General features: G+C 38.6%; 1 protein-coding gene across 2 annotated transcripts in view; it reads left to right on the top strand.

Annotated features, from left to right (window-relative positions):
• The first annotated feature begins 1,052 nt into the window (after window positions 1–1,052).
• Window positions 1,053–22,731, top strand: part of PAK2 (p21 (RAC1) activated kinase 2) — an 87,598-nt gene continuing 65,919 nt past the window's right edge. The window contains exon 1 of one of the 2 annotated variants that reach the window (XM_055405016.2): window positions 1,053–1,347. The gene's annotated coding sequence lies outside the window, so the exon portion shown is untranslated. Of the gene's footprint in view, window positions 1,348–1,556; window positions 1,577–22,731 lie in introns of those variants that run through there. The other variant, XM_055405094.2, reaches the window with a different exon arrangement.

Consider the following 22,731-nt stretch of genomic DNA (forward strand, 5'->3'; position numbering starts at 1 on the left):
CTGGCCACCTTATCCAAAGTAATCATCCTAGTTTTTTTCTCATACCAGATACTATTTTAATTATTGTGTTTTTATATTTGGAAGTTCTACAAAGACAAAGTGACTCATGTTCACTCTTGTATCCCTGATACCCAGGAGTGATTGGTACATATTAGACACTGAGTGAATACATTGAGGAATCTAGTCAAGGTTATGGTTTTTCCAGTAGTCATGTATGGATGTGAGAGTTGGACCATCAAGAAAACTGAGTGCCACAGAATTGATGCTTTTGAACTGTGGTGTTGGAGAAGACTCTTGAGAGTCCCTTGGACTGCACGGAGATCAAACCAGTCAATCCCAAAGGAAATCAGTCCTGAATACTCATTGGAAAGAGTGATGCTGAAGCTGAAACTCCCAATACTTCAGCCACCTGATGTAAAGAACTGACTCATTGGAAAAGACCCTGATGCTGGGAAAGGTTGAAGGCAGAAGGAAAAGGGGATGACAGAGGATGATATGGTTGGACGGCATCACCAGCTCTATGGACATGAGTTTGAGCAAGCTCTTGGAGTTGGTGATGGACAGGGAAGCCTGGCATGCTGTAGTCCATGGGGTTGCAAAGTGTCAGACATCACTGAGCGACTGAACTGAGCAGAATGAATACACCGAGGAGCTCCTCTGAATGAAACATAGAGGCCTTAATTTGCAAGGAGGTGGGCCGTAATTAGCACCAAAATACATTGAGTTATAGGCAAAAGGAAAATGGATAGTGGGTGAATTCTCAGAAACACATGTCCTGGAGCAGGTTAATGTAACAAAAATCGCCTTTCAGCATCTTTGGTTGGCATAGACCTGACTGGAGACAATGCTGAACTACATGAGGGACTGGCGGTCTCTCTCCATATAGAGAATACCCCCCCAGAAAAAGAAAGTGGCAGAGAGAAGTGGAACACATCGCCACACTACAACTCCCGGCAGGCCCCGCCTGAACGCGCCCACTGGGAGGTGGTGCCCGTCTCCGCCCAGTGGAGCTCGGGCTTCGGTCCCGCCCCTCTCCGCTCCCCGCCGTCGCCCTCCCCCAGGGTTGTGGCCACGCGCAGCGGCGGTGGTTGTTCCGCTTCCCCTCTGGCCTGGGCCGTCGCCATTGCCGAAGGCTCCCTGCCCTCCCCTCCCGGCGCCCGCGGGGCTCGGCTGCCGCCCGGCCTAGCAACAGCCGCGGCTGCGCTCCAGCGCGGCCCCCTTCCCGCCCCGCTTCCCCTTCCCTCCCCTCCCCGCCCCGCGTCGCGCGCTTGCTCGGGGGGGCTCCGGAGCCCGCCGGGAGCTCGGCCGGAGGCTCCTCGCTGGGGCGGGGACCTTTCCTCGCCCAGGGTAAGTGTGCAGACAGGCCGGGACGCGGGCCGTCGTTCTCATCCCTCCTCGCTTCTACGCGGCCTGGCCGGCGTGAGCGGCCCGGGGCAGCTGACCTGCTCCGCGCGGGCCCGGGAAGCCGCCACCTGCGTGCCTGGAGCCGCAACTCTTGGGGCGGTGGCTCATTGTCTGCGCCCTCGGGCTGTTTTCTTCTCCGGCTCTAGCCTGAAATGGGAAGCTTGCTGGGCTGGTGAGATCTAACTCTTCCTGGACCCGGCCCTGCCCTGAACCCTGTCGCGCCACCGTCTCTGCCCTCTGTTGATCTCCCTTCCCTCGCGTCTCAGCCGCCTTTTCTTCGTTTACTTTAGTGTTTGACGAAACGTTTCGGGTTTTATTCCTTGATTTTTTCGTCTCTTAGAGAGTCCCGGCTCCTCCTTATCTCTCTGGTCATCACAGTTTCTTTGCCGAGGCACATTGTCTATAGCCGCTTCATTCTTTTCTAAACTGGAATCTGTGATCTCTTCCATATTCCGCATCAGAAGAAAACGAATAGTGTTCTGAGGGTTTGAGAGCCTCCGTTTAAAAACAGAACTTTCGGGTCTCCTCGTGATTCCTTTTGATCCTCCGCCAGAAGGTGAATATTTGCTTCTTTAGGTAACTTAGCTGAAGGTTGGCTTTCACCATGTTTGGCTTTCTTAAAAACAACACATACACACAAAACGTTGTCGAATATTCCTCAGTGGGCTCAACCTTTTGACTCATTCTTTAAAGATAGAGTCATCCAAGAGCTGAAGAGTGGAAAGCAATTGCCGTTGTCGTCAGTTGTTGTAGGGTTGTACTACCGGCCCTTGTATCTTATCTTTAATGGTAATACTCTGGGCAGTGCGAACGTGATTTCTTTCCTCCTTGATAAATAATGCCAACTCCTATTGGTTTAGTAATCTCAGATTTATTTTACAAGTGATTTGTGTTTTTTTGTTTTCTTTTTCAACCTCTGTAAAAAGACAATCAAAATGGTTAGGCCTAAAATTAGACTCCCACGAGCTGTGTTTTGGATCAAGGTTGTTCACGTCACGTTTTTTCCCCTGCTCTGTTTGACTCTTCCGCTCTTGCAAGTAGGCAGGATATTGAAATGTAGAAGAATTTGCTCTGGGGGTTTTGTTGTTGTATGGTTATTCAAAAGAACAACATTAAATAAAGTTAGATTGGGATGAAGACAGTGAATGGTAATTTTTAAAGCAGGTTAGAACTTGTCAACTTTTCCAGGAGCTCTGTGGCTTTTGTAAATCACACTCATAATCCCTTCTATATATTTTGTATGTATCTATGAAAAAATATATATCTAAGTGAAACGTTTGTTCATGTTCTTCTCTTAAGGGCATTGATGTAAGGCAACTGTTAAATCCTTAGTTTTCAGATCTTTCTAGTTTTAACTAGCCAGAAACACAGACTTACATTATGAAAAATGAACCTTAAAATGTTTCTGACCTGTAACATATGTAGGTCTTAAACCCACTTTCAGGTTTTGGTGAAAGAGGTTGACCTAAATTCAGTGTATTTTCAGGACTGTCATTTTGGTAATGTCAGTTGTCCTTAATTCATTGAGAGGTCTTCTTGGCCTAAGGGGTTAAGGTCTAGAAATGTTGGAGTGTGCAAGTAGATGTGTTGATGTCAGCTTCTCTGCCAGTGCTTTCTATAAGCAGATACTTTTACTGAGGAAGAGTTCTGGGTATTCTGCTTCTCTTAGGGCCCTGATTCCAGTTTACAATTATTCAGAATTATTCTTCTGGACTTTTGACATTAAATGCTAACCTTGCAAACCCAAATTCATAAAGTTTGTAATTGTAGTCTGTCTACTGAACAAATGAATAGAGGTTCCTATGATTCTCTAGTCTTTATGATGGGCAGATTTCCAAGCAGACATGGTTAGCAGTGGTGTATGTATCTTTTCCATTATAATTTTTTTTTTTAAGAGAAAACTTGGAACTTCAGTAGTTGTGTCTTGCCTGCTTAGTCACCCTGAGGCATGTGGAATCTTCCTGGACCAGGGATGGAACCTATGTCCCCTGCCTTGGCAGGTGGATTCTTTACCCTTGGACCACTAGGGAAGTTCTCTATTCTTTTTTAAAAGAAAGAGACCTTGTTCAAATAGCTTGGGATAAAATAGGTACATATAGTTAAATTCTTACTATGTTTAATCTGTCTATATTGATTATTCTAATATTTGAATATACCATTTCTTTTGGCTTTCTGAATTTTCTACTTTTGATTAAAATGTGAAACTGTACCTTGTTTTCAAGTCTTTAAGGCTTTGGGATTCTGATCAATTTGTTTTTAAAAGCTCTTGCAGTTAGTTACAGGGCTAATTCCAGACTAATCAAGGATGGTGTTAAGATACTCGCGAATCTGAGTTGTCCTTTGTATCCTTCTTGAACCTTGGTAGAAGCAGAAAGAGATGCAAAAAAAGAAAAAAAATAGCCTCTGTTGCCTTGAAAAATACTATTTTCTTCTGTGATAAGAATTGAGTGTCACCACTTCTTCATTTTAGGATTACTAACCTGAATAAGAATAGTCAGTCTGAATATTCAGGCCACATTTCAGAGGTCTAGCCTATTATTCTAAGGTACATTAGTACTTGTCATTCCAGGTATCAAAAGTTGTTAGGAGCTGGAGACCTGGGTTTGAATCCTAGCTCTTGCACTTGACTCTGGACAAGATACACATTCTTTTCAGACTTGATTTTTTCAATCTATAAGATGAGGATTACAAATTTCATAAGGCTATTTGGAGCAAATGAAATAATACAGGGAAAATTACTTAGCAAATGCTGTGCTTACATGATTAATAAATGTTAATTAATATTCCATTCTAAAATGTGTTTTATTTTTAATTGCTTCTGCAACAAATGTTATACCTAGAAACTTAGATTTAAGACATGGTTGGGATCTCAGGACCACGTTTTTGAGACCATAACTGTTAAAAATTACTTTTCAGGGGAAAAAAAAGTTTCATCAGTGAAATCAAATATGTATAGAAATATACATATTTCTCAGATTTTAAAATAGTCATGTTTCTCATAGAAAATTTAGAAAGTAGTGTAAACTATTAAGAAACAGGACAAAAATTACTATACAAAAATCACCTAGCCCTCAGAGATAACCATAACAGATTAGAATAGTGAGTTTTTCCCCCTTATTTTAAAATTAAATTTCAAAGGTAGTCAGTTCATGCTTACCACAAAAGATTGAAGCAAGTCAGTTATTTAGAGTAAAAAGTGAAAATTACTTTCCTTACTTTCTAGTCGCATTTCTTACAGGTACCCACTGTTAGCAATTTTGTTTTCTTTATGCAATTAGAAATAAGCACAGTGTCTGTGTAATCTTACCTTGATTTTTTTTAATAAAAAATCTAATTGTTATAAATTCTTTTCCATTTCAGTATTTGTTATACCTCATGTTTTTAATAGTCATGCAATATTCTATTCTTTTCTTGCACTTTACTTAATTATTTATGGTTATTTGTTACTTCCACTTTTGGGCAACTAAAAGTGGAGCTTTAGTGAACTTACTTATATCTTTGTGCACGTGCATATGTATAGAAGTATTTCCATAAAAAGAATTCTTAAGTGTGCATTTTAAGTTTTACTAGATAGCAAATTGCCTTCCTAAAAGGTTATACTAATCTATACTTCTTTATTGAATTGCAGAAGCTCTTTACACTTAGTAGATATTAATCCTTTGTTTAAGAGTATCTTTTCCATTTTACCTTTATCAAAAAACAATCTCCTATGTTTTCTTCTGATACTTTAATAATTGTATTTGAATCTGAGTACTTCAGGATTTTTATTTTTTTGGTGCACAGTGGGTAAGAGTTTGGCTACTGAAATAAAATATAGGTATGAAAATATTTCAGGACTTTGAGATTGGTGTAAAAATTTGTCACCTGATAGGGACTCAGAGAGAAATATTTTAATAGTTTTATTATAAGCATCACATCTGAAAAGGAGAGGAAAATACCCTCTTTTGGCTCCTAGTTTTTGGCATCTACCTAATTCATCCTCAGCTTTTAAATTTCAGCTTTTGAGTATAGCTTTCTTTGGGCGTCTTCCCTGATTTCCTGTATGATTTAGATATTCTTATTGCTTTTTTATGTTTTCTTAACACATTGATCCATAATCTTTCTTTGGAGTGTACTGAAAGGATGAGTTATTCATCTGGAAATGAGAGTTACATCTCAATTTTTGTCAGTTGAAACTAATCAGAAAGGAGGTGCAAAGAACTCTAGTTTTGGTTAAAATTGAAACACATATATACATACAGGCTTCCCATGTGGCGCTAATGGTAAAGAACCTGCCTCCAATTCAGGTTAGAGGTAACAGACTCTGGTGGATCCCTGGGTTGGGAAGATCCCCTGGAGGAGGGCACGACAACCCACTCCAGTATTCTTGCCTGGAGAATCCCATGGACAGAGGAGCCTGGCAGGCTGCAGTCCTTATGGGGTCGCACAGAAACCCTCTCCAGTATTCTTGCCTGGAGAATCCCATGGACAGAGGAGCCTGGCGGGCTGCAGTCCATATAGGGTTGTGCAGAGTCGGTGGCTCAGAGGTTAAAGCTTCTGCCTCCAATGCGGGAGACCCGGGTTCGATCCCTGGGTCGGGAAGATCCCCTGGAGAAGGAAACGGTAACCCACTCCAGTATTCTTGCCTGGAGAATCCCATGGACGGAGAAGCCTGGTAGGCTACAGTCCACGGGGTCGCAAAGAGTCGGACACGACTGAGCGATGGAACGGAACGGAACAGAGTCGGACGCGACTTAGCACAGCACATATATACACATGCGTTCAGGGCTCTTTACTGAGTTCTTCCTAACATGTTTCTGATCACACTATTATCTTGTAGATAATATTTTTTCATGTAAATACTTAGTAAGTTCTGGGAAAATAGAGGTTTTATTTTAATCCTTATTTCATAGGTGCATTTTAAGGTATAATCTCATTTTTTAAAAAATTAATTCCTATTCTCGGATTCCCTGGCAACCCAGTGGTCAGGACTCTGTGTTTCCTTTGTGTTTCCCTGGTTGGGGAACTAAGATCTCAAAAGCTGCATGGTGTGCCCAAAAATTAAAAAAAAAAATTAATTCCTACACTTTTTAATTTTGAGATTTGGTTTATAAAGCAAAAATGTTACATAATAACCACATGAACAACAAGAGTTGGAGTAAAACTTTTAGACACAATTTCAGTTTCTCTAAAGGTCAGGTCATTAAAGAATAAAAAGTTACATTGGCAGATATAAGTAAAAATATAGCCAGGTGTTTGATAGAGTATCTGTTGTAAATTCTTCCTGAACTTTTTCACCTTCCAAATATTTGAAAAGAATAAAGTTTTTTTTTTTTTAAAAAAAACAAACATTGCCTATGAATGACTGCTATTAATACAGTATTTTGATATTTCTTTGTATTTTGTATGTGTACATAATTTACTTTTCTTAAATTTTGGAATCATATTTTGTGGAATTTGCTATCTTGATTTTTTTAAAACTTAGCATTAAATCTTGACAGTTTCCTTCTGTTCTTAAAAATTCTTTTTAAAAATGATTTTTTAATGTTTGCCTAACGTTCTGTTGTACAGCTGTGCCTTAGGTTCACTATTTTCCTATTGGCCAATGTGTAATTTATTCCAGCATTTTATACAAATAATTCTATAGGGAACATCTTTTTATTTTCCCCTGATTATTTAGAATATTTTCTTGGAAATGGAGTTACTGAATAAAGGCGTATGAACATTTAAAAGTATTGAGTTGTCCTTGAAACCACCATCATTCTTAATGACATTATTAAATGTGCTTAAATGTGTTTTTTGCTAGGCAAATAAAGATTAGTTTAATTTGCATTTCTTGTTTAAATTATAGTTTTGTTTTTGTGGATTTGGTTTAGTTTATTATTTCTGATAAATATACAGAAGTAACTAGATTTTTTTGTTAGTAAGTTCTCTTTAAAATTTTTTTTACACTATTTTAAAAGTTAGTTTCCATTCACAGTTTTTATAAAACATTAGCTACATTCTGTGTGTTGTATGAAACATCCTTGAGCCTATCTTACACCCAGTAGTTTGTACCTGTAGAAATAACTAGATTTTTGTGTTCACGATTATTTTTATTATATTTCTGGATTTCAGTAAAATTTTATTTACTTTTGTTTTCCAGGTTCCTTGTCTTACCTAAAAATAATAGTAACTTTTGCTTTATTTCCAATAGTTATAGTATTTATTTTTATTTTAGCTCTTTATTACATTGATTAGAATCTCCAAGACACAGTTAAATAAGAGAGGTGATAATTGTCTTGGAATGTCTCTGGTATTTTTACAGTTAAGGATGACTACAGCTGTTGGTTTTAGATAAAAATTTATTATTATTTATTTTCTTCTTTATAAAAAAGAATTGTCTTCTGAATTTTATTAAATGTTTTTATAACACTTACTTAGGTGATGGTAAGATTTTTCCTCTAGGACTTACAAAAGTATGTAAATAAATTTGCTAATGACATCCCCAAGATACTCAAAGACCTATATTCTGAGGAACCAAACTTGTTAGTTAAGTGTCCAGAATTTATTGAAAGAGTAGAAGAGAATCTCATAGGAATTTTTAATTTAATAAGAATACACAGTCCATATAGTAACTTCTGTAGTCTATGGAGAAATCCTTACTTACTTTCATGCATCAGCTTTGATAAATTCGTATCTAATATTTTTTAAGATATTCAAATTTACTATATGGGTATATGTAAATTTTTATAATTAAACCGTGTGGTGTTCATTTCCATCATTTATTAGTGATTTTGTTATTTTTCTTAATTTGATTTGCCAAATGTTTTCTTAGTAATTTTTTAATAAGAAACTTTGAGATTCATTCTGTTAATTTTCTGTGTTCTGATTTTCTAACTTCTGCTTTTTATTTTGTTCCTGCTTTTTTTTGTTGTTATACTTTTTCTAACTTAGTAAATTTTTATTCTCTCTGTTTCTTTTTTATTTAATGAGAACATTTAATGCTCTTAATTTGCCTCTTGAGTACAACTTTGCATTCTACAATGCCTCTGAATGATTTTCTTGTATTCACTGCTTTCCAAATAGTTGGTAGTTCTAATTTGAATTACCTCTTTGACTCAGGAGGTACTTGGTACAGTTCTGTTCACTCTTACGTTCTTTCATTGTCAGTGACTATGGTATTTTAAAATATTTTTGAGTTTATTGAGAGTTTCTTTGTGACTTAACATAATCCAATTTTCTAAATGTTCTTTGAAAACTTACAAAGAACATTTTCTGTTTGCACATACAGTTTATATACACACATGTATCTGTCAGTCTTTATTCAAATTGTCTTACTCCTTATTAATAGTTTTTATTAACTATAAGACTTAGCCTTTATTAAGTTTTTAATCTTAATCTGTCAAAGACTGAGAAGTAGCGTTGTTTCTGAAAAGCGTATGCTTACTTATATTGAGGCCTTTATGTTTGTTTCTTCTGCCTGAGGACTGTCTTTCTTTTCGTATGTCACTGCTTTAAAGAAGCCTTACCTGATCCGCCATCTAATCTAGCCTCCCCTGCCCCTGCTCAGTATCTAACTTTTTGTCCCTTTGTTTTTCTTTATAGCACTTCCACCTGAATTTGTTTTTTCATTTACTTGTTTATTTCTTTGTTATTATTCTGTTCAAAACTTAGAACAAGTATGTATGCAGTAAGAATGTATGTGTTGAGTAAAGGGTGATCAGTTTTTTAATGATTTTTATTTTTAAAAAATTAATAGACTTCATTTTATACCATTTTAGGTTCGCAGAAAAGTACAGAAAGCTCTTATATACCCTGGTCTACCCCCTCCCTTAGCTTCCCCAACCATCATTATGCATTATGTGGTATGTTTGTTACGATTGATGAACCACTGTACATCACTATCAATCAAAGTTCATAATTTATATTAGGATTCACTTTTGATTATTAACATAATGAGTATTGGGTATTGACAAATGGTGGATAAATGCCACGTATCCACCATTACAGGATCATACAGAATAGTTTCTCAGCTCCTAAAATTCCCTGTGCTCCTCTTATGTGTCCCTCCTTTTTCGCTAATCCTTGTCAACTCCTGATGTTTTAACTGTCTCCATGGTCTTGCCTTTTCCAGAATGTCACATAGTTGGATTATACAATATGTAACCTTTTCAGCTTCTTTCACTTAGTAGTATGCATTTGAGTTTCATTCATAATTTTTTCATGGCTTAATAGCTCATTGCTTTTTTGTGCTGAATAATACTCCATTGTTGGAATATACCACAGTTTGTCTATCCACTTACCTACTGAAGGACATCTTGGTTGCTTCCACCTTTGGCAGTTATGAGTAAGGCTGCTATATAAACATCTGTGTTTGGGTTTTGCATGGGTGTAAGTTTTCAGCTGATTAGAGTAAATAGCAAGGAAAACGATTGCTGTATTGTACAGTAAGAATGTATTTAGTTTTGTAAGAATCTACTAAAACTGTCTTTCAAAGTGACTGAACCATTTTGCTTTCCCAGCAGCAATGAATGAGAGTTCCTGCTGCTCAAATCCTCATCAGCATTTAATGTTATTAGTGTTTTGGATTTTAACCATTTTAATAGTGACTTAGCAGCAGCAGCAGCAGTGCTATCTAATTGTTTCAGTTTGCCATTCCCTAATGAAGTATGAGGCTGAGCATCTTTATTTCAGATGCTTCTTTTGCAAATATTTTCCCCTACTCTGTGGCTTGTCTTGTCTCAACCCTGATGATTTTTATCATGTTTTTGGTATAATATTATTGATGTATGTTTAAGTTCTGTACTGCTAAAGGTCTGCATTCCACCTAATCAATAAAAATTTGTCATATTTAATCTGAGTCTTTTACTTAAATTTGTATCAGTCCTGTTCTTTGTTCAGTAAATTATTAGCCAACTTTTTCTTTCCATGCCACTTTTAGTTGTAGCTCTTTTAAATTATAACTACTGAACTATTAAAATAGTTTGGTTTTGTTTCAATCTAAAATGAATACTGAAAACATTTATGTGTACTGTCATAATTTTGTTGAGTGTGCTTCTGTTGGTTTAATGCTTTCTGTTTTTTAATGGCTCATTGCTACTGCTTCTGCATTTTTGTGAAATATACATAATGTAAAGTTATCATCTTAACCAATTTTAGGTGAAGTTAACTATTAAACAACATGAGTTTGAATTGCCCGGGTCCACTTACGCCTGTTTTATTTATTTCTTAATAGTAAATACTATAGTACAGTTGGTTGACTCCTAGGATGCAGAACCGCAGATACAGAGGAACTTTGGATTTGGGGAAACCATATTATGGAGAGCTGGAATGTGGGTTATACTCAGATTTTTTACTGTGTGGAGGGTTGTGTCTCCAACCCCAAGCTGTTCAGAGTCAACCATATGCAGTTCTTTGGCATTAAGTACACTTACATTGTACAACCATCATTACCATCCATCTCCAGAATTTTTCATCTTTGCTAACTGAATCTTTGCACTTATTAAATGCTGACCCTTTATTCCTCTCTATCCACAACCCCTCCTGACTGTGTCTAATCTACTTTCTCTTATGATTTTGCCATTTCCAGATGATTCATATAAGTAGAATCAATACAGTATTTGTCCTTTTGTGTCTGCTTATTTCACGTAGCATATTTTCAAGGTTCATCCTTCATATAGCGTTTATGGGGCTTCCCTGGTAGCTCAGCTGGTAAAGAATCCTCCTGCAATTCAGGAGGCCCTGGTTCAGTTCCTGGGTTGGGAAGATCCCCTGGAGAAGGGATAGGCTAACTACTCCAGTATTCTTGGGCTTCCCTGGTGGCTCAGATGGTAAAGAATCCACCTGCAATGCAGGAGGCCTGGGTTGGGAAGATTCCCTGGAGGAGGGCATGGCAACCCACTCCAGTATTCTTGCCTGGAGAATCCCCATGGACAGAATAGCCTGGCGGGCTACAGTCCATGGGGTCACAAAGAGTTGGACAGGACTGAATGACTAAGCACAGCACATACCTGAAGCTTCATACTGTATTTTTTCATTTCCAGAAATATTTTTGGTTACTTTTAGTTCTGTTTTCTTCTTTGGAAACACTTGTAGTCATTAGGTTAGCTTATCATTTCTGTCTTTTATGTGAGCTTCTCAAATATTTGTCTTTATCACTCATTTGATTTTCCTTTATCACCTCCAGTGTTGGCTTTACTTCTGCTATTAAAATTTAGTTTCTTTGCGTCTTTTAAAAATTTACTCCATTCCTTTTTTTGCTTACATTACCCTCATTTCATCTTGGTATTTTCTCTTTATATATGCCTGTTTCATGGAGTTTGCCAAACAGTGTTTAGAACTTAATTCTGTGTCCTGAATTAATTCACCTTCTAAGTTATATTCTACTTTTATGAAAAGTAATTTTCTTTGTTTCTTGTGCTGCATTATTGTTGGGATCAGTGTTGGATTTTTTTCCTGCTTATTCATCCTTTTTCTTTTTTAAATATTTATTTTTATGTACTTATTTATTAGGTTTCCTAGGTGGCTCAGTGGTAAAGAATCCACCTGCCAATGTAGGAGATGCAGGTTTGATCCCTTGGTCAGGAAGATCCCATGGAGAAGGAAATGGCAACCCATTCTAGTATTCTTCTTGCCTGGGAAATTGCACAGACAGAGGAGTCTGGCCGGCTCCAGTCCATGGGATCACAAGAAGAGTCGGACACAACTGAGCAACTGAACAATGAACAGCTTATTTATTTGGCTGTGCCGGGTCTTAGTTTCCGCATCTGGGATCTAATTCCCAGACCAGGGGATCAAACCCCTGTGCCTGGAAGCAGTGTGGAGCCTTAGCCACTGGACCACCAGGGAAGTCCCCTGCTTATTCATCCTTAAATGGTAACTGCTATCTATTACCTGATACTCATTTATTGGAAACATTTGTGGGATTGATTGTCCTTGCCTCTGCAGTTGGCTAGGGTTCTGGTTGAAACCTCTTCTTAGGTATGTTGCTGAAGGATAAATACACACAGCTCCTAGCCTGAGTCCCAGTGATTAATTGGCATTCATCTAGTAGGGTAGTTCTGGGCTAGGTTGGTAGGGTCTTACCCTACCTTGATTTCTAGCCTGTGTTTCTTTTAGTGCTCTTACTGATTCTAATCTTGTACCCACAACACAACACTTCGCTTTCTAAATACACCTTTCAGGAAACCATGTGGGAATCCAGGCTTTCTTTTTTGCCATTTTACAGCTCCACCTGAACTTTATATCCATAGAGACACATAGAAAGATACTCGTTTTCAGGAACTTACATGGCAGTCTCCTAAATGTATACAGAAAGATTAGAAGAGACAATAAGGAAATCTAGCTGCCCCAGAACTCACCTCTGTTTAGCAAGAAATGAGTTAACAAGGGTGACTAACTAGCTTGTTTCTTTGAGGCAAACTTTGGGTCTCCAAATTAAAGGATGGCTAGCAGAGACGAATTAAAAGACACTTAACTCCTTGGAAGGAAAGTTAAGACCAACCTAGATAGCATATTAAAAAGCAGAGACATTAATTTGCCAGCAAAGGTCCGTCTAGTCAAGGCTGTGGTTTTTCCAGTGGTCATGTATGGATGTGAGAGTTGGACTGTGAAGAAAGCTGATCGCCAAAGAATTGATGCTTTTGAACTGTGGTGTTGGAGAAGACTCTTGAGAGTCCCTTTGACTGCAAGGAGATCCAGCCAGTCCATCCTAAAGGAGATCAGTCCTGGGTGTTCATTGGAAGGACTGATGTTGAAGCTGAAACTCCAATACTTTGGCCGCCTCATGAGAAGAGTTGACTCGTTGGAAAAGACCCTGATGCTGGGAGGGATTGGGGGCAGGAGGAGAAGGGGATGACAGAGGATGCGATGACTGGATGGCATCACCGACTCGATACACATGAGTTTGGGTAAACTCCGGGAGTTGGTGATGGACTGGGAGGCCTGGCGTGCTGTGATTCATGGGGTTGCAAAGAGTCGGACATGACTGAGCTACTGAACTAAACTGAACTGAGCAGAGAGGAGGAAGCTATCATTATATCTTAACTTTCTCTTATGAAACAAGTATCATGGATGGGTCATGGATCTTAGTTAAGATTGTGTGAGCTTAAAGCTAATGGAAAGCCTTATAAGACTTTAAATAAAATTGTTTTTGTGGAAATTTGGGATAGACTACTGCTATCTGATTTGATACTGTTATTTACTATACGAAGCTGGTTTCAGTTTTTGTTTAACTTAGACAACCACATGAGGAATCAAATAATCAGCCTGCAGTTGATCTTTATTTTTCAGTATAAGGTCTTTGATTGATAAGCTTTGGGTCTGATTATAGGAAAACAGCATATTGTTCCAGTTTGCATCTTTTTGATATCTAGTTGAACACTTTTCATACACATCCAGTTGCCCTACTTATGATTTTTTGACTTTACTATGGTGTAAAAGTGGTAGCGGAGAGTCGGACACGACTGAGCAACTGAACTGAACTGAAAAGTGGTATGCATTCAGTAGAAACCATACTTTGAATTTTGATCTTTGCCTGGGCTAGCAATACAGGGTTCAGTACTCTGGTGGTGCTGGGCAGAGGCAGTGAGTGAGCTGCAGCTCCCGGTCAGCCACGCAATCACAAGGATATAACCATACACTTAACAATTATTCTGTACCCTTGAAACCATTTTCTTTTTCACTTTTAAGAAAAATATTCAGTGAACTATAGAAAATAGTCAACACTGTTATAAAATAGGCTTTATATTAGATGAATTTGCCCAGCTGTCAACTGATGTGTTTTGAGCATGTTTAAGGTAGGCTTAGGCTATGATGTTCTTTGATAGATTTAGGTGTATTAAATGCATTTTCGACTTAATGATATTTTCAGCATACGTATCTTAAGTCAAGGATGACCTGTGTTTATTGTCCCTCCCCTCTGTTTTCATTTTGAATTGTTACTGGGGTTTGTGACCACACTTGAGGAAAGCTAGACTTCACACTGTTGAACATGCTGCTTCTTACTGCTTTAAAAAATATGTATTTGTTGTTCCTTGCTTCCCCATTCACTACCTCATGGGCAGTTTTGAAACGTTTTTTGTCTTACTCTTTTACTTCTTTCATGCTTGGTCATAGTTTCACTTTTCTAGTTTTGTGATTGGGTGAAGGCCCAGGGGAAGAGGAAAGAACAGAGGATCGCATTTAGATTACAGTTTCCTCGACACACTGCCTCCTCTGTTTACAGAGGTCTTCCTCTCTGTTTTTGGCTGGCAGGTTCTTCTCATCCTTCAAAAGCCAGTTTTGATTCCTTTGCCTAATCACTAATTACTTGACCTGATCATACAAACAGGAGCTCTGAGTCCTCTTTTCCATCACATTCCACTTACCCATCAGCTCTTATCTCTGCACAGTTATTCTTTCCCCCGATGGTGAGTTCGAAACTGAGACTAGATCTTGGTTATCTTTATTTCCAACATCTGACACATTGTAGTTCACAAAATAAATATTTCAGTGACTTAGACTTCAAACCATGTCATTTTTCCTGTTTCTAGTGTGAAGTGTAAAAAAAGAAACAGGTCTTTCTCGGAAGTGTAATTATGGATATTCTGTTTTTCTTTAAATTTTATTCTGGTTTGGGTTCTTTGTAATGACCTTGTACTACTTTTGTTATGAGAATAAAAAACACTTAAAACCAAGCCTCTTGAACTTCCAAGTGCTCCCCATTGCCCAGCATCTGCAACTTTCTGGCCCTACTCAGCAGGCTTATTTCCCCCTACTGGCTGCTGTGTGCCCTTTTGTCTCATGAACTAAATTATTCTTATTGTTCCTGTTGCCTAGAATTCCATCTTCTGGGTAAGAATATGATTAGTAGTAAACTGAGAAATAACTTGTAATAGAAATTGAGTAATGAGAATTTAGACTAGTGTTCTGCTTTCTTATTTTGAATATATAGTGGTTAAGGTGAGGTGCTTGGATGAATTTTATCAGTTGTGAATATCAAGATAAATGGAGCATTTAATTATCTTAGTTTTCTAGATTGGGTTTCCCTGGTGGCTCAGATGGTAAAGAATTCGCCTGCAGTGCGGGAGACCTGAGTTTGATCCCTGGGTCGGGAAGATCCCCTGGAGAAGGGAATGGCTACCCACTTGAGTATTCTTGCCTCAAGAATTCGCTGGACTGAGGGGCCTGGTGCGCTATAGTCCATGGGGTTGGAAAGATTGCTTTTCTCTGATGCCATCTCAAAAAAACCATTCTTTTTTTTTTGACTGTGCTGGGTCTTCATTACTGTGTGGGCTTTTCTCACGTGGAACTACGCTCTGATTGAGGTGCACGGGCTTCTCGTTGAGGTGGCTTTTCTTACCGTGGTTCACGGTCTCTAGGGTGCCTGGGCTTCAGTAGTTGCGGTGCATGGGCTCAGTAGCTGTGTGTAGTTCCTGGGTTCTAGAGCACAGGCTTAGTAGTTGTGGCACATGGGGTTAGTTGCTCCTTGGCATGTGGGATCTTCCTGGACCAGGGATTGAACCCATGTTTCCTGCATTGTCACACATATTCTTTACCACTGAGTCACCAGGAAAGCCTCAGATACACCTTTAATTGATTGATTTTTTTTCGTTCAATAAATACTCATCTCTGAGACACATGAACTGCACACAGTGCTAGGTATTAGTGATGTCATGGTCAATAAAATACTCACTGGATCCATGCTTGTGGAGTTTATAACCTAGTTAAGGTAGGCACAGTTTTATAGCAAATCCATTATGATGAATGTTAAGGCAGTGAACTAACGTGCCTGGTGTGGGAGTGAGGAGGTGTCAGAGAAGGTTTCCTGGGAAAGTGACCTTTAGGCCAATACTTAAAGCAGGTGTTGGACAGGTGGAGGTGATGAATAGAAAGAAGGGTGATGGACTCAATCTCAGTTTGCCCAGGGCTTTGCTGGGTTTAGCACTGAAAAGCTTGTGTCCCGGATAACTCCATCAGTTCTAGGGAAACTGGATGACTGAACATAAAATTTCCCAGAAAGGCCATGTGTGGAGGCTTGAGATGGCTGTCAGAGAAACTGAAAGAACAGACAAAACTTCAGGCCTGTAGAGGGAAAGTCTACAGAGCATTGAGTGTCGAAAATTAGAGGCTTGATCATGCATGTACTAGTGGGCTTCCTTTTAAGTATCCTACTGAAAGGCTGTAAAGTAGAGGACTGAAGTTATAAAGTTTATATATTTTGAAGTGGCTCCCTGTGCTGCGAAGAACAGACTGGGAGAGACTGAGAGTGGATTTGGGGACAGTAAATAATGGTTAGGTTATGGGCTGCAGTGACTTGGTGTTGAAGCTGTTTTGGGAAGCACAGATAGTTTTGAGAATTAGGTTGTTTCAGTAGTGTTATGAAATCCTAAAGCAAATGATTTTCAAAGATTGTTTTCCTCCAAGAGTGTGGATTTCTTACAAATGGTAAACCAGACATTTTTACTCCCATATTTTTCTGTCTCACTGGATAAAAATTTTGCTAGCAGAATAAATCGAAGTAATTAATTTTTTAAAACTGCAAACCATCTTTTTTTCCAGATATGAAGAACAGCATAGAATGTAGGACACATGGCTGTGAAGTTTTAGAAGTGACTGTTTTCCTGATTACAGCAAAAAGTATAACTTCAGAGTAGTCCTGTTGAAGGTGAAAGTTGCCCTGTTGTGTTTGACTCTTTGTGACCCCATGGACTATACAGTCCATGGAATTCTCCAGGCCAGAATACTGGAGTGGGTAGCCTTTCCCTTCTCCAGGGGATCTTCCCAACCCAGGGATTGAACCCAGGTCTCCTGCATTGCAGGCGGATTCTTTACCAGCAGAGCCACAGGGGAAGCCCAGGAATACTGGAGTGGGTAACCTATCCCTTCTCAAGGGGATCTTCCTGACCCAGGACTCAACCCGGGGTCTCTCCTGCATTGCAGGCAGATTCTTTACCAACTGATATGTCAGGGAAGCCCCCCTGAAAGGCTATGTAATTTATTCCAGTGATGTGTCAGCCCTTCAGATCATATTTTAGAACTCTTATCCTCAAAATACTCTAGGAGATGGCCACGTAGTCTTTAAAATATCTTCTTCACCAGAGGCAGAGCTTCCATCTTTGCCTGTGCCCATTCTTCAGTCCTTGCTTTCTCCATCTGCATTTGCCCCTCTGTGGTTTCTTTCTTTTCCCTTAAATTTTAAAAAATGAAATGTAATTTGTATATGATAAAATCCACTCTTTAAAAGGTATATGACTTCATGGGTTTTTATTGCTTTTTTTTTTTTTTAAGTGATATTCACAAGGTTATATAACCATCACCACTGTCTAATTTGCATTACTGCAAGGAGAAATCTTACACCCAGTAACAGTCACTGATTTTACCCCAAACTGCACTCCCTCACCCCAGGCAACCACAAATCTATTTTCTGTCTATAAGTTTGTCTATTCTGGATATATAGAAGAATCACATAATATGTAGTCTTTTGTGACTAGTTTCATTTAGCACCGAGTTTTCAAGGTTCATCCCTATTATAGCATGCCTGCGTACTTCATTCCTTTTTATGGTTGAATATTACTCCCAATTCATTTCTTTTGAGTATACATAGGTGTGGAATTGCTGAGTCATATAACTCCATGTTTAACCTTTTGAGGAGCTTTCAGATTGTTTTACAAAGCAACTGTACCATTTTACAATCCTGCCAGCAGTGTTTGAGGATTCCGTTTTCTCTCCATCCTTACTAACTTGCTTTTTTCCTGTCTTTTGATTATAGCCATCCTAATGTGTGAGACGGTATCTCATCGTGGTTTTAATTTGCATTTCTCTGATCACTAATGATGTTGAGTATTTTTTCATGTGCTTATTGGCCGTTATTATATCTTCAGATCCTTTGAGAAAGCATTCTGTGTTTAGAATTGAGTATTTTAGGTCGGTACTTCTTAGAAACTTTCTGTAATGGACTAATAACTTTTGTAATATACCATAAAATGAAAGAAAAAACAGACAAAATGCAAGCCCCATTTGTTGTTCTTGTTAGAGTCAACAGCAGATTACTCTGCCAAATTGCTCTAAAAGTTTCTAAACACTTGGCTCTCAATTTTTGTATTTCATTGAGTAGTGGTAATAAACAGCCAGTCCACCTAATACTCTTCCAGAGGTACTACTTTAAACTACTAAAACACATTTGAAAAGTTATTCAATTTTTTCATGTTTGAATTCAAGGCAATTGCTTGATTCTTCTATTTTCTCACTTCCAGATATTGTTATCAATTCTAATTTGCTGTTGAATTAATCCCGCAGAGGGCTGGTTTTGAGGCTTCATGAAGATAAACACTGTATATAGATTCTATACAAGCTAGTTATTCTATTGAGATATCCCAGAGAGTACAGTTTTAGCCAGAGATAACAAGGCAAATTGTGTTTGGGGCCAAGGTAGCCTTCTGTTCCTCTCTCAGTCTTTCTCAGAGGAGGTCCCATGATTGTTGATGATATTGTTTTTGATGAAGGGGTTTCTGCTAGGTGTTCAGAAGCGCAGAGAAGCTTACCATAAAGCCTCATACATGTCCAACTGTGTGACTCTGAAATCCCAACATACTTAATTTGTTTGTAAATAGTCACCTGGCTGTATCAACCTTATTCTGAGCATAATTTTTTACCTCCTTGCTCACATTTATACAAAAATAAACATATTCATGCTCAGCCCCTTTATGATCCTGTAGACATGAACAGTCTGTGAGCATGAGCAGTTCTTTATCTCCTGTCTTAAACAAGGTCTAGAAGGTCTAAGTCTATGCGCTGGTCCTGACTTTGAAACCTTATAGTCTAGGAACACTGATTATACTATCCAGATTATTTATACTTTCAGTGGTGAAAATTCTGAAAAAGAGTGAGTTATTAGAAAGTGTTTATAGTGGCCTTGTACTAATGAAGGTGTGTAGAGCATTTATGAATCATTTAAAGTGTGGTTTTAAATATTGCTTGTTGCCTCTTTATTAAAGAGAATTGTGTTTCACAATATCAGATTGATACAGAGAAATATGAAAAGTGTTCCTTGGCAGCCAGGAGCTCATCATCTTGTAGAAAGAAGAGGAGTTAGAAGTCACTTAACTGACAGTCCAGGAAGTATTTAAGTATCAAATTAATGAATAGGACTGTATCTGTCACTCTGGGTTCAATCAGGGGAGAGACGAGAGACAGTAATTTGAATATGGAAAGAATATTAACAATGGCAGGAGAATGGAGTAGTGAGGGGTTAGCTGCTGCTGCTGCTAAGTCACTTCAGTCGTGTCCGACTCTGTGTGACCCCATAGACGGCAGCCCACCAGGCTCCCCCGTCCCTGGGATTCTCCAGACAAGAACACTGGAGTGGGTTGCCATTTCCTTCTCCAGAGGGGCTAGCTAGTAAGAGGTAAATAGAACTCTCGAGAACATAGGAATAACAGACGTAAGGAGCAGTTGCTACCCCAAGGGCTGATATCTCAGAACCTCCCCCGGAAGGCGGAGGTGCAGGCCTTGCTGGGGAGAGCATGGCTGTGGATCATTTGGAGGACAGAGAAGGTGATGGATGACGTGCTGCACTGACTGGTAGATGTGCCAGACATTGGCTCCCTAGGACGCTAGGGAAAGTTGTTTGTTGGAGGTGCTAACTCCACTCCAAAACCTCCCAAGAAGAAAGTGTGAGGAAGCTTCTGGCTGCTGTGCTGCTGGCCACCCAGCCATGTGGAAGCCTGGTGCTGGAGGAGCTTGTGAAGCAAGGGCGCCAGAACCGGCAAGCGAAACAGAACTTTTCTCCTGGGGTGTCTCTCCTGCGCCCTCTGCTGTTTAAGCTCGGCATCATGCCATCCGGTCAAGGAAAAATACTTAAAAGATCCCAGGTCTGTTTTCAGAGTAGGTGAAAAGGGTGAATTTGGAACTCAAAGACACTACAGCAGTAATCAGCATGGGAATGGTAACAGTGCAGTAGGAGCTCAGAGAAGGAGTAGAGGTTGTATCAGGTTTTGACAGTTAAGGAAGTTATTTGAAAGAGCTCTTATAACATGAGTATGATTTGGGGTTTTTTTTTTTTTTGTAATTGAAAATGACTTACTGTTTTTCCTCATTAGAAAAACAGTACATGTTAATTTCATAAAAATTAGAATATGGGCAAGTAGTTTTGCCTATAGCCTGTAAATAAAGGAGGGAAAAGCACAGCATGTTCTTTCTTTGACAGACTATGGCTAGGCGGTGGATATACTAGGAAGGAAAAACTTTCAGTGATGGTGCTTACAGCTGCTTTTGTATCTTTGTTTACAGAAAAGTTGGCTTTGAGATTATAATAATGCTAAATTGTATAAGCTAGCATTTTGAGGAACTTTCTATCTTTGGTGTTTATATAAGATTTATTTATGTAACTTCTTTAAAAAGTTTGTCAAATAGACAGTTACTGGACATCACATTTGTGCTCTTTGAGTGACCATGAGGAAGAGATTTTCTGTTGTAATCACACTGATGAAATGTTGTACCCTAGAAGTCCGTTGTGCTTTTCTCCTCTTTGAGCAAAGGTTTTCATATGAATATTGCTCTTAGGAATAGAGTTCTAGCAGACTTAATCTGAGAAAACAGATTGAAAGCCAAATCTTGCCTTTGTTGAGCTTTGAGGGTTAATTGCCCCAGATACTAAAGACTGCAGAATTCTCACGAAAGAGAAGGACTTTATTTCTTTTTAATTTTTATTTTATACTGGGGTATAGTTGGTTTACAATGTTGTGTTTCAGGTGTACAGCAGAGTGACTCAGTTATATATATACATTCTGAAAGGTAAAGATTTTATAATACCATATCACTGTTTATTGGCATTCATACTTTAAAAGTTAGTAATTCTAGAGAGTGAAAACAAAGTTCTTCTGTGTTAACCAACAACTAGCTCATGAATGACTAGGATATTGTTAGACGTGTTTTCAGAGGACTGTCCTATACTGCTAAATTCGGACTAGTTCCTATTGACTTGTTTTACTTTTAACCAATTTGATACAAAAGTGAATTGTTTGTGTTCCAGTTTTTGATAAAATTAAGAAAAATATTAGTGTAAGTTTAGTATAAGTTTAGTTTTTATACCTTTTAGATGAAACATTTGACTTAGAAATTTCTGACCACTCATCCTCTGACTGTGTATGAACAGTTTAGAACTGTCTAATTTGAACTTGTTGTAGTGATGAAAATGTTCTTATATCTGTGCTGTCTAGTATGACTAGTGTGACTAAGAGACAATTTTATTTTTATTGCATTTAAACTCATTTATATTTAAATAGCCATATATGGCTAGTATGGCCCACCCATATTGGATAGCAAAGCTTACAGCCCAGTGTGTTCATAAGGAAAAAAGTTCTAAAGATAAATAATTTATTTGGGAGAATGGCATTGAAACATGTATGTTATCATATGTGAAACGAATCACCAGTTCAGGGTCGATGAATGTTACAGGATGCTCGGGGCTGGTGTGCGGGGATGACCCAGAGGGAGGATAAAGGGAGGAGGGAGGTGAGAGAGGGGTTCAGGAGGAGGAACTCATGTACACCCGGGGTGGATTCATGTCAATGTATGGCAAAACCAACCAGTATAATATTGTAAAATAATTATCCTCCAATAAAAAATAATCAAAAAAAGGTAAATAATTTGAAGATGACTTTAAAGGCAAATTCCTATTCAGGTGAAAGCAAGAAGGACTTAGCAGACCCTAGCAAAGCATAGTTTTGGGCAGGATGCTGACCTCAGTCTGAGGATTATCCTTTAATTTATTGAACCACAGTGGGGAAATAAGGCATGTCACTCATAGACTGAAACTGTTATGAGCCCATATGCACCCTCAGTCTGTCTTATTTTGATGGTTGCTTGCTAAGATAGTGGAACTTAAAGACGGTAGCAGCCTAGATCTATAAATCACCTTGAGGAGAAGAATGAACTTCCTCAAGCTTAGTGTCCACTAGAAGTAAATTTTTGTTGTGTTAAAGCATTGAGATTTGGATATGTTTGTTACCAATGCATAGGCTAGCCCAGCCTAATAAAGGGTTGTTTTCAGTCTTTTTGCAGTTATGGCAATGCTGTCTATAAGGTTGTCATAGCTTTTCTTCCAAGGAGCAAGCATCTTTTAATTTCATGGCTACAATGTCCACAGTGATTTTGGAGCCCAAGAAAATAGTCTGTCACCGTTTCCATTGTTTCCCCATCTATTTGCCATGAAGTGATGGGACCGGATGCCATGATCTTCATTTTTGGAATGTTGAGTTTTAAGCCAGGTTTTTCACTTTGCTCTTACACCTTCATCAAAAAGCTCTTTAGTTTCCTCTTTGCTTTCTGCCATTAGGATGGTATCCTCTGCATATCTAAGGTTATTGCTATTTCTCCCAGCAATCT

Source organism: Moschus berezovskii, chromosome 1 (genome assembly GCF_049115385.1).
Source record: "Moschus berezovskii isolate FMDL1 chromosome 1, NW_MosBer_1.0, whole genome shotgun sequence".
NCBI lineage: Eukaryota > Metazoa > Chordata > Mammalia > Artiodactyla > Moschidae > Moschus > Moschus berezovskii.